The following is a 14,567-nucleotide window of genomic DNA, read 5'->3' on the forward strand; positions in this document are numbered from 1 at the left end:
ACCCAGCCTCTGACCCGCTCTTGTAGCCACAATATTTATGTGGCTGGTCCAGTTAAGTTTCTGGTCAATGGTGACCCCCAGGATGTTGATGGTGGGAGATTCGATGATGGTAATACCGTTGAATATCAAGAGACAGTGGTTAGACTCCCATGTTGGAGATGGTCATTGTCTGGCACTTATTTGGCGTGAATGTAATCAGCCCAAGCCTGAATGTCATCCAGATCTTGCTGCATGTGAGCATGGACTGCTTCATTTTCTGAGAATTTTCCCCCTGATTCCCATTGACTTCAACTTTACTAGGGCTCCTTGATGACACACTCTGCCCTTTTCATCTAGGCAGCATTTGACAGTCACACTCACCTCGCCCCTGGAATCCAGCTCTTTTGTCCAAGCTTTGGACCACCTCACCTGTAATGAGGTGTGGAGCCGAGTGGTCCAGGCGGAACCCAAACTGGACATTGATGAGCAGGTTATTGGTGAGTAAGTGCCGCTTGATAGCACTGTCGACGACACCTTCCATCACTTTGCTAATGATTGAGAGTTGACTGATGGGACGGTAATTGGCCGAATTGGATTTGTCCTGCTTTTTGTGGACAAGGCATACCTGGGCAGTTTTACACTTTGTCAGATAGATGCCAGTGTTGTAGCTGTACTGGAACAGCTTGGTTAGAGGCGTGGCCAATTCTGTTGCCTTTGCTGTATCCAGTGCGCTCAGCCGTTTCTGGATATCATGTGGAATGAATCGAATTGGCTGAAGACTGGCTTCTGATGGTGGAGACCCTAGGAGGAGGCCGATAGGGATCATCCGTTCGGCACTTCTGGCTGATGATGGATGTTAACGCATCAGCCTTGTCTTTTGCGCTCAAATGCTGGGCTCTGCCATCATTGCGGATGGGGATATTCATGGAGCCGCCTCCTACCATTTGTTTGTTCACCACCGTTCACGACTGGATGTGGCAGGACTGCAGAGCTTTGATCTGATCTGTTGATTGAAGGATCACTTAGCCCTATCCATAGCGTGCTGCTTCCGCTGCTTAGCATGCATGTAGCACTGTTGGAGGGGCAGTACTGAGGAAGTGCTTTAAATTGGAGGGGTGGGACAAGGGGACCTGGGTTCAAAAGAGTAAATGGAAATTTGAGGCCAGAGTGAACAATATTTTGAATTGTATAGAATTTACAGCATGGAATCAGGCCATTCGGCCCAACAGTTCTGTCTGTGTTTATGCTCCACACGAGCCTGCTCCCACCCCTCCATCGCACCTCATCAGCATAGCCGCCTATTCCTTTTGCCCTTGTGTGTTAATCTAGATTCCCCTTGAATCATCGATGCTATTCGCCATGACCACTCCGTGGTAGCGAGTTCCACATTCTCACTAGGTAACGAAGTTTCTCCTGAATTCCCCATTGGATTTATTAGTGACTATATTTTATATTTATAGCCCCGAGTTCTGACGTCCCACACCCTATTGGCTCAGGATCAAGATGTTGAATCAGTTTGGGTGGAGATGAGGAATAATAAAGGGGAAAAAGTCGCTGGTGGGCGTAGTCTATAGACCCCCTAACAGTAGCTACACTGTTGGATGGAGTATAAATCAAGAAATAATGGAGGCTTGTAATAAAGGAACGGCGATAACCATGGGCGATTTTAACCTTCACATTGATTGGACAAAGCAAATTGGCCAGGGTAGCCTTGAGGAGGAGTTCATAGTGTATCCAGGATAGTTTCCTTGAACAGTATGTTGCGGAACCAACAGGAGCAGGCTATCTTAGATCTGCTACTGTGTAATGAGGCAGGATTAATTAATGATCTTGTAGTAAAAGATCCTCTAGCAATGATTGACTGTAGCATAGTTGAATTTCAAATTCAGTTGGAGGGTGAGAAACCAGGATCCTTGGCTTAAATAAAGACCATGACAAAGGCATGAGGGCAGAGTTGGCTAAAGTGGACTGGGAAAATAGACTAAAGTATACATAAGAACAGATTCGGTCATATAGCCCCTCAAGCCTGCTCCGTCATTCAATAAGATCATGGCCGATCTGATCATGGACTCCGCTCCACTTCCCCGCCCGCTTATCCCCTTATCGTTTTTAAGAAACTTGTCTATTTCTGTCTTAAATTTATTCAATGTCCCAGCTTCCACAGCTCTGAGGCAGCGAATTCCACAGATTTGCAACCCTCAAGAAATTCCTCCTCATCCCATCTGTTTTAAATGGGCGGCCCCTTATTCTAAGATCGTGCCCTCTCGTTCTAGTCTCCCCCATCAGTGGAAACATCCTCTCTCCATCCACCTTGTCAAGCCCCCTCATAATCTTAGACGTTTCGGTAAGATCACCTCTCATTCTTCTGAATTCCAATGAGTAGAGGCTCAATCTACTCAACCTTTCCTCATAAATCAACCCCCTCCTCTCCGGAATCAACCTAGTGAACCTTCTCTGAACTGCCTCCAAAGCAAGTACATCCTTTCATAAATATGGAAACCAAAACTGTATGCAGTATTCCAGGTGTGGCCTCACCAATACTCTACAACTGTAGCAAGACTTTTTTGCTTTTATACTCCATCCCCTTTGCAATAAAGGCCAAGATTCCATTGACCTTCCTGATCACTTGCTGCACCTGAATACTAACCTTTTGTTTCATGCACAAGTACCCCCAGGTCCCGCTGTACTGCAGCACTTTGCAATCTTTCTCCATTTAAATAATAACTTGCTCTTTGATTTTTTTTCTGCCAAAGTGCATGACCTCAGACTTCCAACATTATACTCCATCTACCAAATTTTTGTCCACTCACTTAGCCTGTCTCTGTCCTTTTGCATATTTTTTGTGACCTCCTCACACATTGCTTTTCCTCTCATCTTTGTATCGTCAACAAACTTGTATGGGACAGTTGATGAGCAGTGGCAGACATTTAAGGAGATATTTCATAACTCGCAACAAAAATATATCCCAATGAGAAGGAAAGACTAAGAGAAGGGATAACCATCTGTGGCTAACTTAGGAAATAAGGGAGGGTATCAAATTGAAAACAAGGGCATACAATGTGGCCAAGACTAGTGGGAGGCCAGAGGATTGGGAAACTTAAAAGCCAACAGAGAACAACTTTAAAAAAAAAAAATTGAGGGAAGATTGATTATGAAAGTAAAGGAGCATGAAATATAAAAACAGATAGCAAGAGTTTCTACAGCTACATAAAAAGGAAAAGAGTAGCTAAAGTAAACGTTGGTCTCCTGGAGGATGAGACTGGGGAATTAATAATGGAGAACAGGGAAATGGCAGAGATGTTGAATAACTATTTTGTAACAGTCTTCGTGGTAGAATACACTAAAAACATCCCAATAGTGGATAATCAAGGAGCTATAGGGAGGGAGGAACTTAACACCATCACTAACAAAGTATTACTCGGTAAAGTAATGGTGGACAAGTTCCCTGGACCTGATGGCTTACATCCTCGGGTCTTAAAAGAAGTGGCTGCAGAGATAGTGGATGCATTGGTTGTAATCTACCAAAATTCCCTGGATTCTGGGGCGATCCCAGCGGATTGGAAAACTGCAAATGTAATGTCTATTTAAAAAGGGAAGCAGACAAAAAGCAGGAAACTATATAGACCAGTCATCCTAACGTCTGTCATTTGGGAAAATGCTGGAGTCCATTATTAAGGAAGCAGTAGTGGGACATTTGGAAATGCATGATTCAATCAAGCAGAGTCAGCATGGTTTTATGAAAGGGAAATCATGTTTGATAAATTTGCTGGAGCTCTTCAAGGATGTAATGAGTAGGGTGGATGTGGTGTATTTAGATTTCTAGAAGACATTCGATAAGGTGCCACTTAGAAGGTTACTGCGCAAGATATAAGCTCGGGGTTGGGGTTAATATACAAGCATGGATAAAGGATTGGCTGACTAGAAAAATTGCAAAGTGCTGCAGTACAGAGGGACCTGGGGGTCCTTGTGTATGAAACACACAAAGTTAGTATGCAGGTACAGCAAGTAATCAGGAAGGCAAATGGAATGTTGGCCTTTATTGCAAAGGGGGATAGAGTATAAAAGCAGAGAAGTCCTGCTGCAAATGTACAGGGTATTGGTGAGGTCACACCTGGAGTACTGCATACAGTTTTGGTCTTCGTATTTAAGGAAGGAGATACTTGCATTGGAGACTGTTCAGAGAAGGTTCACGAGGTTGATTGTGGAGATGAGGGGGTTGACTTATGAAGATAGGTTGTGTTGTGTCCTTGGATGCTCTAACGATGACTCCACGAGGCAGTGTGTTGTACTTGAACCGTAGTCCTTCATTAGTTAACTCCAGAGTGAGGATCACACCTGGTGGTCTGCCTTTTATACTAGGCCATGCACACCTGTACAGGTAACCTACGAGTCTCCCACTGCTGTGCCCTCTGGTGGCACACCTTGAGATAGTACCAACAGTAGCTATGTAGAATACATGATGGGTTGAGTAGGTTGGGCTTGTACACATTGGAGTTCAGAAGAATGAGTATCTTCTAAGTTTCAATAAGATCACCTGAGGGGGCTCGACAAGGTGGATGCAGAGAGGATATTTCAACTCGTAGGGGAAACTAAAACACGGGGACATAGTCTCAGAATAAGGGGCTGCCCATTTAAAACTGAGATGAGGAGGAATTTCTTAGGGTTGTAAATCTGTGGAATTCTCTGCCCCTGTAGGTTACTGCACTTCAAGTGTCTATCAAGGTACTTTTTAAATATGGTGAGGGTTCATGCTTCTATCACCCTTTCAGTGAGTTCCAGACCTCCACCACCCACTCAAATCCCCTCTAAACCTACCAATTACTTTAAAAATCTATGCCCCTGGTTGTTGACCCCTCTGCGAAGGGAAATGGGTCCTTCCTATCCACTTTCCAGGCCGCTCATAATTTTAGACTCCTCAATAAGGTCTTCCCCCTCGGCCTCCTCTCTTCTAAAGAAAATAAACCCAGCCTATTCAATCTTTCCTCATGGTTAAAATTCTCCAGTCCAGGCAGTATCCTCCTAAATCTCCTCTGTACCCTCGAGGGTACAATCGCATCTTTCCTGTAACGTGATGACCAGAAATGCATGCAGTTAGTGTGGCCTAACTAGTGTTTTATACAGTTCAAGCATAACCTCCCTGCTCTTGTATTTTATGCCTCGGTAATAAAGGCAAGTATTCCGTATGTCGCCTTAACCACCTTACCTGCTACCTTTGGGGATCTGTGGACATGCACTTTGTTCCTCTACACTTCAGTGTTCTACCATTTTAATGTGTATTCCCTTGCCTTGTTAGCCCGCCCCAAATGCATTACCTCACATTTCTCTGGATTGGATTCCATTTGCCACTGTTCTGCCCACCTGACCTACATTGATATCTTCCTGCAACCTACATCGATATCTTCCTGCAGTCTACAACTTTCTTCATTGTCAACCACAGTGCCAATTTTTGTATCATCTGAAAATTTCTTAATCATACCCTGTACATTCAAGTTTACATCATTGATGTGTACACCACAAAAAGCAAAGCACCTAGGGCTCAGTTTTCCCCAGTTATTTGTGCCATTCTGTTAGCTTAAAAAAAAATCAAAGTTTCTCCAAAGATTGTGCGCCAGCGTAACTCAGTTACTTATGATATTTTTTGGTTCGTTTTTTTTTTGTGGGGCAGTACCGAGGGAGTGCCGCACTGTCGGAGGGGCAGTACTGAGGGAGTGCCGCACTGTCGGAGGGGCAGTACTGAGGGAGTGCCGCACTGTCTGAGGGCCTGCTTCCTTTTGGATAACAGGTTAAACCTCTCAGGTGGACGTTAAAGATCCCACGGACACTATTTCAATGAGCAGCGGGGGGGGGGGGGTTGACCCTTGTGTCCTGGCCAATATTTATCCCCCAACCAACAGCACTTAAAACACATTTTCTGGTCATTACCACGTTGCTGTTTTTTGGAGCTGGCTTTGCGCAAATTGGCTACCGCATATCTTACATTACAACAGTGCATGCACTTCAAAAAGTACTTCATTGGCTGTAAAACGCTTTGGGACGTCCTGAGGTCGTCAAAGGTGCTATAGAAATAAAAATCTTTAATTTTGCAAAAAAAGTGATTTCTCTGCTAAAGCTCTGGTTGTGGAGCCAATGGATGGGCACTCACTGACTGAAGAACTAACAGATCAGGAATGAGATCAGCTCCTGTACACAGCAGCTCCAAGAAGAGACACAATGAGCTTGTTTACCCCAAGCTCAGCCCCAGTTTAAACTGGTTACTCGCAGAGATTAAACAGGCCCTATTTGCCTGTCAAATACAGAACAGTTTGGTATCTGAGCACAGGATCATTGGGCTTATTCAGCCCACCTTCTCCAGAATAACTCACGGCCCCATTCTCCCCACATTGCAGCATGCAATTGTCACAATTTTCCACTCCCTTACTCTATCCTGGAATTTTCTCTCGAAAAGAAGCTCACGGGGTGACCTGAGAGGCATTTTACGGTTAGAAAAGGGGTTTGAGAAACATAAGAAATAGGAACAGGAGTCGGCCATTTGGCCCCTCGAGCCTGCTCCGCCATTCAATAAGATTATGGCTGATCTGATCATGGGCTCAGCTCCACTTCCCTGCCCGCTCCCCATAACCCTTTACTCCCTTATCGCTCAAAAATCTGACTATCTCCGCCTTAAATATGTTAATACGGATTCTTTTTCCCTCAATCTGTTTCAGCGAATACACTGATGCGAACACCTTGCCTTTTCTGTAAAGGACCTTTATTGAAGATTCTCCGGCCGGGACTTGTCAAGACAAAGGAACACTCTCAATCAGAGCCTGTTTACCTTCCTCTGGACAAGCCCCTTTTCAGTGCGAAACAACAACAGTTATACATTTTCAAAACAGAATGCATTTGATTAGCACTTGGTCTATCCAATCCCTTTCTGCCTCCCCCCCCCCCCCCTCCCGAGTACGTCCAATGGCAGGCAAGAAAGTCTCCCAATTAGGGCTGGTGTCAGGGTCAGGTTAGTTATAGCTTCGCTACACTGTCTTCCCTTATCAGTAAAGAACCCAATTAGTTTCCCTTCCTCCTTATCAGTAGAAGCCATTACTTTTCTCCTATCTAGGCTCGCTTTCTTTCTTTGTGCCACCTTGCGTCGATTCTGCAGTTGTCTGCATCTTGACATTTCTTTAGCTATTTTCCCATGATTCCCTATCTCCATCCTTTTGCCACATTTACAATCCTTCTGTGTCCATTCTCAAATATATTCAAAGACCTGGCCTTCATGGAAAGTGGGCTTAGGCTGGATAGCTCTTGGTCGGCTGGTGCGAATGGGCCGAAATGGTTTCCTACTGTGCTGTAAATTTCTATACCACATAACAAAATAGTAAACTATTTTACAGGCACATCAATAAAAAAGGAAGGACGGAATGTAAATAGGGCCTTTAAGGGATAGACAGGATAATACCACAGGTAACGATGCAGATGGCAGAAATATTATAATTATTTTGCTTCAGTATTTACCGCAGAGGTAGAACAGGTGCACATGACATTGGACGATGAGATTAGTACATTTAAAGTAAAGGAGGATATATTAAACTAATCAAATTCAAGAGGATAATATCCCTGTTCCAGATGGATTGCATTCACGCATTTTAAAAGAATCTAGGGAAGAGATAGCAGAGGCATTACCACACATGTTTAATCATTTGTTTTTTTTTTAAAGAAGTGTAGTGCCAGATGACTGGCGTATGTAATACCTATATTTAAGAAGGGAGATGGAATAAACGGGTCCTTTTCAGAATGGCAAGCAGTGACTAGTGGGGTGCCGCAAGGTTCAGTGCTAGGACCCCAGCTATTTACAATATACATGAATGATTTAGACAAAGGAATTGAATGTAATATCTCCAAGTTTGCAGATGACACTAAGCTGGGTGGCAGTGCGAACTGTGAGGAGGATGCTAAGAGACTGCAGGGTGACTTGGACAGGTTAGGGGAGTGGGCAAATGCATGGCAGATGCAGTATAATGTAGATAAATGTGAGGATATCCATTTTGGGGGCAAAAACACGAAGGCAGAATATTATCTGAATGGCGACAGATTAGGAAAAGGAGGTGCAACGAGACCTGGGTGTCATGGTTCATCAGTCATTGAAAGTTGGCATGCAGGTACAGCAGGCGGTGAAAGCAAATGGCATGTTGGCCTTCATAGCAAGGGGATTTGAATACAGGGGCAGGGAGGTGTTGCTACAGTTGTACAGGGCCTTGGTGAGGCCACACCTGGAGTATTGTGTACAGTTTTGGTCTCCTAACTTGAGGAAGGACATTCTTGCTATTGAGGGAGTGCAGCGAAGATTCACCAGACTGATTCCCGGGATGGCGGGACTGACCTATCAAGAAAGACTGGATCAACTGGGCTTGTATTCACTGGAGTTCAGAAGAATGAGGGGGGACCTCATAGAAACGTTTAAAATTCTGACGGGTTTAGACAGGTTAGATGCAGGAAGAATGTTCCCAATGTTGGGGAAGTCCAGAACCAGGGGTCACAGTCTGAGGATAAGGGGTAAGCCATTTAGGACCGAGATGAGGAGAAACTTCTTCACCCAGAGAGTGGTGAACCTGTGGAATTCTCTACCACAGAAAGTAGTTGAGGCCAATTCACTAAATATATTCAAAAGGGAGTTAGATGAAGTCCTTACTACTCGGGGGATCAAGGGTTATGGCGAGAAGGCAGGAAGGGGGTACTGAAGTTTCATGTTCAGCCATGAACTCATTGAATGGTGGTGCAGGCTAGAAGGACTGAATGGCCTGCTCCTGCACCTATTTTCTATGTTTCTAATCTGAGGAAGGACGTTCTTGCTATTGAAGGAGTGCAGCGAAGGTTCACCAGACTGATTCCTGGGATGACAGGACCAACATATGAAGAAAGACTAGATTAACTACGAATTTAGAAGAATGAGAGGGGATCTCAAGAGACATATAAAATTCTGACAGGATTGGCAAGTTAGATGCAGGAAGAATGTTGCTGATGTTGAGGAAGTCCAGAACCAGGGGTCACAGTCTAAGGAATAAGGGTTAAGCCATTTAGGACTGAGATGAGGAAAAACTTCTTTACTCAGAGTTGTGAACCTGTGGAATTCTTTACCACAGAAAGTTGCTGATGCCAGTTCGTTAGATATATTCAAAAGGGAGTTAGATATGGCCCTTACGGCTAAAGGGATCAAGGGGTATGGAGAGAAAGCAGGAAAGGGGTACTGAGGTGAATGATCAGCCATGATCTTATTGAATGGTGTTGCAGGCTCGAAGGGCCGTATGGCCTACTCCTGCACCTATTTTCTATGTCCAGGGAATTATAAACCAGTCAGCTTAATATCGGTGGTAGGAAAAATAATGGAATCCCTACTGAAGGAGAAAATAGAGGAACATCTAGAAACCAAAAATATAATCATGAATAGTCAGCATGGATATCAAAAGGGAAAGTCCTGCTTGACCAACCTCATTGAAGAGATAAGAGAGTAGACAATGGTATGCAGTAGATGCAATTATCTAGATTTTCAAAAAGCCTCTAAGGTTCCCCATAGCAGACTGATGAACAAGGTCAGAGAATGTGGAGTCAGAGGACAAGTAACAGAATGGATCGCTAGCTGGCTTTAAGACAGAAAGCAGAGAGTAGGGTAAAAGGTAACTTCACAGTGGCAGAAGGTGGGTAGTGTTCCACAAGGATCAGTGCTGGGACCACTGTTCACAATTTATAAACGGTTTAGACTTTGGAATCAAAAACGCAATTTCTAAATTGGGGGATAGTCAATACTGAGGAGGACTGCAACAAATTACAGGAGGACATTAATAAACTTGCAGAATGGGCATATAATTTGCTACTGAAGTTCAACACGAATAAAGGTGCGGTGTTGCAATTTGGTAGGAAGAATAGGGAGGTCACATTACTTGGCGGGTGCGAATCTGGGTGGGCTAGAGGAACAAAGGGATCTCGGAGTACAGATACACACATCACTAAATGTAGCGACAGGTTAGCGAGGCCATAAAACAAACCAAGCACTAGGTTTATTTCTAGAGGGATAGAATTGAAAAGTAGTGAAGTTATGCTAAACCTGTATCGAACCTTGGTTAGACCACTCTTGGAGCACTGCGTACAGTTCTGGTTGCCATATTATAAAAAGGATATAGAGGCACTGGAGAGGGTGCAGAGAAGATTTACAAGGACAATACCAGAAATGCGAGGGTGTACATATCAGGAAAGGATGAACAGGCTTTGGAGGGGGGTGGGGGTGGGGGGGAAGAAGGCTGAGGGGTGACCTAATAGAGATCTTTAAAATTATGAAAGGTTTTGACAGAGTGGATACAGAGAGAATGTTTCCATTTGTGGGGAAGAGTATAACTAGAGGCCATCAATATTAAATAGTCACTAATAAATCCAATAGGGAATTCGGGAGAAACACTTCTTTCCCCAGAGAGTGGTGAGAATGTGGAACTCGCTGCCACAGGGAGGGGTTGAGGTGAATAGTATCAACGCATTTAAGGGGAGGCTGGATAAACATATGGGGGAGAAGGGAATAGAGTGTTATGCTGATATTTAGATGAGGAAAAATGGGAGGAGACTCGAGTGGAACATAAACGCTGGCATGGACTGGTTGGGCCCAATGGCCTGTTTCTGTGCCGTTTATACTATAAGTTTTGTTCTGTTGTTCAAGTCACCTAATGAGGTCCAAGGAACAGGAGGAGGCCATTCAGCCACTTGAGCCTGCTCCGTCATTCAATTAGATCATGGCTGATCTGTATCCTAACTCCATTTACCTGCCGTTGCTCCAGTGACCATTAATGTCCTTGTGCAACAAAAATCTAGCGCTCTGTCTTCATAGCTCAAATTGTCCCCCAGCATTTGCAGGAGAGTGTTCCAGATTCCCACCACCCTGTGTGAAGTGCTTCCTGATAGCACCCCTGAACGGCCTGGCTTTAATTTATAAATCATGACCCTTTGTTCTGGATTCTCCCGCCCCCCCCCCCCACCACCAGAGGAAATAATTTCTCTATCCACCCGATCAAATCCTTTGATCATCTTAAACACCTCAATTAGATTCTTCCCCCCCCCCCCCCCCAATCTTCTAAACTCGAGGAAATACAATCCAAGTCTGCAACCTACCCTTTTAGCCCCAAGAGGGACGATCGTGTGGGTGAGGTGAGGGGGGTGTGGGGATGTATTATTTGATGGGTTTAGATGGGACACAGAGTCTGGGAGACTTCTTCACGGGAGTTTGAGGAGTTGGGATACTCCCTGGCGACTACATGTGCTGGAAGTGTATCTGCCTGCAGCACCTGACAGACCGCATTGCGGCACTGGAGTTGCGGGTGGATTTACTTTGGAGCATCCGCGATGCTGAGAATGACGTGAATAGCACGTTTAGTGAGTTGGCCACATCGCAGGTAAAGAGTACATAGCCGGATAGGGGATGGGTGACCAACAGGAAGAGCAGTGGAAGGAAGGTAGTGCAAGGGTCCCCTGCGGTCATTCCCCTGCAAAACAGATACACCACTTTGGGTACTGTTGAAGGGGATGACTCATCAGGGGAGAGCAGCAGCAGCCAAGTTCATGGCACTGTGGGTGGCTCTGCTGCACAGGAGGGCAGGAAAAAGAGTGGGAGAGCGATAGTGATAGGGGATTCAATTGTAAGGGGAATAGATAGGCATTTCTGCGGCCGCAACCGAGACTCCAGGATGGTACGTTGCCTCCCTGGTGCAAGGGTCAAGGATGTCTCGAAGCAGGTGCAGGACATTTTGAAAAGGGAGGGTGAACAGCCAGTTGTTGTGCATATCGGTACCAACGATATAGGTAAAAAAACAGGATGAGGTTCTACAACCTAAATTTAGGGAGCTAGGAGTTAAATTTAAAAAGTAGGACCTCAAAGGTAGTAATCTCAGGATTGCTACCAGTGCCACGTGCTAGTCAGAGTAGGAATCGCAGGATAGCTCAGCTGAATATGTGGGAGTGGTGCAGAAGGGAGGAGGGATTCAAATTCCTGGGACATTGGAACTGGTTCTGGGGGAGGTGGGACCAGTACAAACCGGACGGTCTGCACCTGGGCAGGACTGGAACCAATGTCCATGGGGGGGGGAGTGTTTGCTAGTGCTGTTGGGGAGGAGTTCAACTAATATGGCAGGGGGATGGGAACCTATGCAGGGAGACAGAGGGAAGTAAAATATGGGCAGAAACAAAAGATAGAAAGAAAAAAAGTAAAAGTGGAGGGCAGAGAAACCCAAGGCAAAAATCAAAAAGGGCCACATTGCAGCAAAATTCTAAAAGGGCAAAGTGTGTTAAAAAGAAAAGCCTTAAGGCTCTGTGCCTCAACGCGAGGAGTATTCATAATAAGGTGGACGAATTAACTGCACAGGCAACAATTAATGAATATGATATAATTGGCATCACGGAGACATGGCTCCAGGGTGACCAAGGCTGGGAACTCAACATTTAGGAAGGATAGATAGAAAGGAAAAGGAGGTGGAGTAGTGTTGCAGATTAAAGAGGAAATGAACACAATAGTAAGGAGGGATATTCGCCTGGATGATGTGGAATCGGTATGGGTGGAGCTACGGAATACCAAAGGGCAGAAAACGCTAGTGGGAGTTGTGTACAGACCACCAAACAGTAGTAGTGAGGTTGGGGACAGCATCAAACAAGAAATTAGGGATGCGTGCAATAAAGGTACGGCAGTTATCATGGGCGTCTTTAATCTACATATAGATTGGACTAACCAAACTGGTAGCAATGCGATGGAGGAGGATTTCCTTGAGTGTATTAGGGATGGTTTTCTGGACCAATATGTTGAGGAACCAACTAGAGGGTTGGCCATCCTAGAGTGGGTGATGTGTCATGAGAAGGGACTAATTAGCAATCTTGTTGTGCAAGGTCCCTTGGGGAAGAGTGACCATAACATGGTAGAATTCCTTATTAAGATGGAGAGAGACTAGGGGCCTGAACTTAAGGAAAGGTAACTTCGATGGTATGAGATGTGAATTGGCAATTGATATTGAGGGTTGACGGTGGATAGGCAATGGCAAACATTTAAAGATCACATGGATGAACTTCAACAATTGCACATCTCTGTCTGGAGTAAAAATAAAATGGGGAAGGTGGCTCAACCGTGGCTAACAAGGGAAATTAAGGATAGTGTTAAATCCAAGGAAGAGGCATATAAATTGGCCAGAAAAAGCAGCAAACCTGAGGACTGGGAGAAATTTAGAATTCAGCAGAGGAGGACAAAGGGTTTAATTAGGATAGGGAAAATAGAGTATGCGAGGAAACTTGCCGGGAACATAAAAACTGACTGCAAAAGCTTCTATAGATATGTGAAGAGAAAAAGATTAGTGAAGACAAATGTAGGTCCCTTGCAGTCAGATTCAGGTGAGTTTATAATGGCGAACAAAGAAATGGCAGACCAGTTGAACAAATACTTTGGTTCTGTCTTCACTAAGGAAGACACAAATAACCTTCCGGAAAGTACTAGGGGACCGAGGGTCTCGTGAGAAGGAGGAACTGAAGGATATCCTTATTAGGTGGAAAATTGATGGGATTGAAGGTCAATAAATCCCCAGGGGCTGATAGTCTGCATCCCAGAGTACTTAAGGAAGTGGCCCTAGAAATAGGGTGCATTGGTGATCATTTTCCAACAGTCTATCGACTCTGGATCAGTTCCTATGGACTGGAGGGTAGCTAATGTAACACCACTTTAAAAAAAAAAGGGGAGGGGAGAGAAAACGGGTAATTATAGACCCGTTGGCCTGACATCAGTAGTGGGGGAAAATGTTGGAATCCATTATTAAAGATGAAATAACAGCGCATTTGGAAAGCAGTGACAGGATCGGTCCAAATGGATTTATGAAAGGGAAATCATGATTGACAAATCTTCTAGAATTTTTTGAAGATGTAACTAGCAGAGTGGACAAGGGAGAACCAGTGGATGTGGTGTATTTGGACTTTCAAAAGGCTTTTGACAAGGTCCCACACAAGAGATTGGTGTGCAAATTTAAAGCACATGATATTGGGGGTAATGTACTGACGTGGACAGAGAACTGGTTGACAGACAGGAAGCAGAGTCAGGATAAATGGGTCCTTTTCAGAATGGCAGGCAGTGACTAGTGGGGTGCCGCAGGGCTCAGTGCTGGGACCCCAGCTATTTACAATATACGATTTGGATGAAGGAATTGAGTGTAACATCTCCAAGTTTGTGGATGGCACGAAACTGGGTGGCGGTGTGAGCTATGAGGAGGACGCTAAGAGGCTGCAAGATGACTTGGACAGGTTAGGTGAGTGGGCAAATGCATGGCAGATGCAATATAATATGGATAAATGTGAGGTTATCCATTTTGGGGGCAAAAACACGAAGGCAGAATATTATCTGAATGACGGCAGATTAGGAAAAGGAGGTGCAACGAGACCTGGGTGTCATGGTTCATCAGTCATTGAAAGTTGGCATGCAGGTACAGCAGGCGGTGAAGGCAAATGGTATGTTGGCCTTCATAGCTAGGGGATTTGAGTATAGGAGCAGGGAGGTCTTACTGCAGTTGTGCAGGGCCTTGGTGAGGCCTCATCTGGAATATTGTGTTCAG

The 14,567-nt window shown here is 44.8% G+C and overlaps 1 protein-coding gene across 1 annotated transcript in view; it reads left to right on the plus strand.

Moving 5' to 3' along the window:
* Window positions 1–14,567, plus strand: part of lamtor1 (late endosomal/lysosomal adaptor, MAPK and MTOR activator 1) — a 34,009-nt gene that overhangs the window by 6,410 nt on the left and 13,032 nt on the right. The window lies entirely within an intron of this gene.

This window comes from Pristiophorus japonicus, chromosome 10 (genome assembly GCF_044704955.1).
Source record: "Pristiophorus japonicus isolate sPriJap1 chromosome 10, sPriJap1.hap1, whole genome shotgun sequence".
Lineage (NCBI taxonomy): Eukaryota > Metazoa > Chordata > Chondrichthyes > Pristiophoridae > Pristiophorus > Pristiophorus japonicus.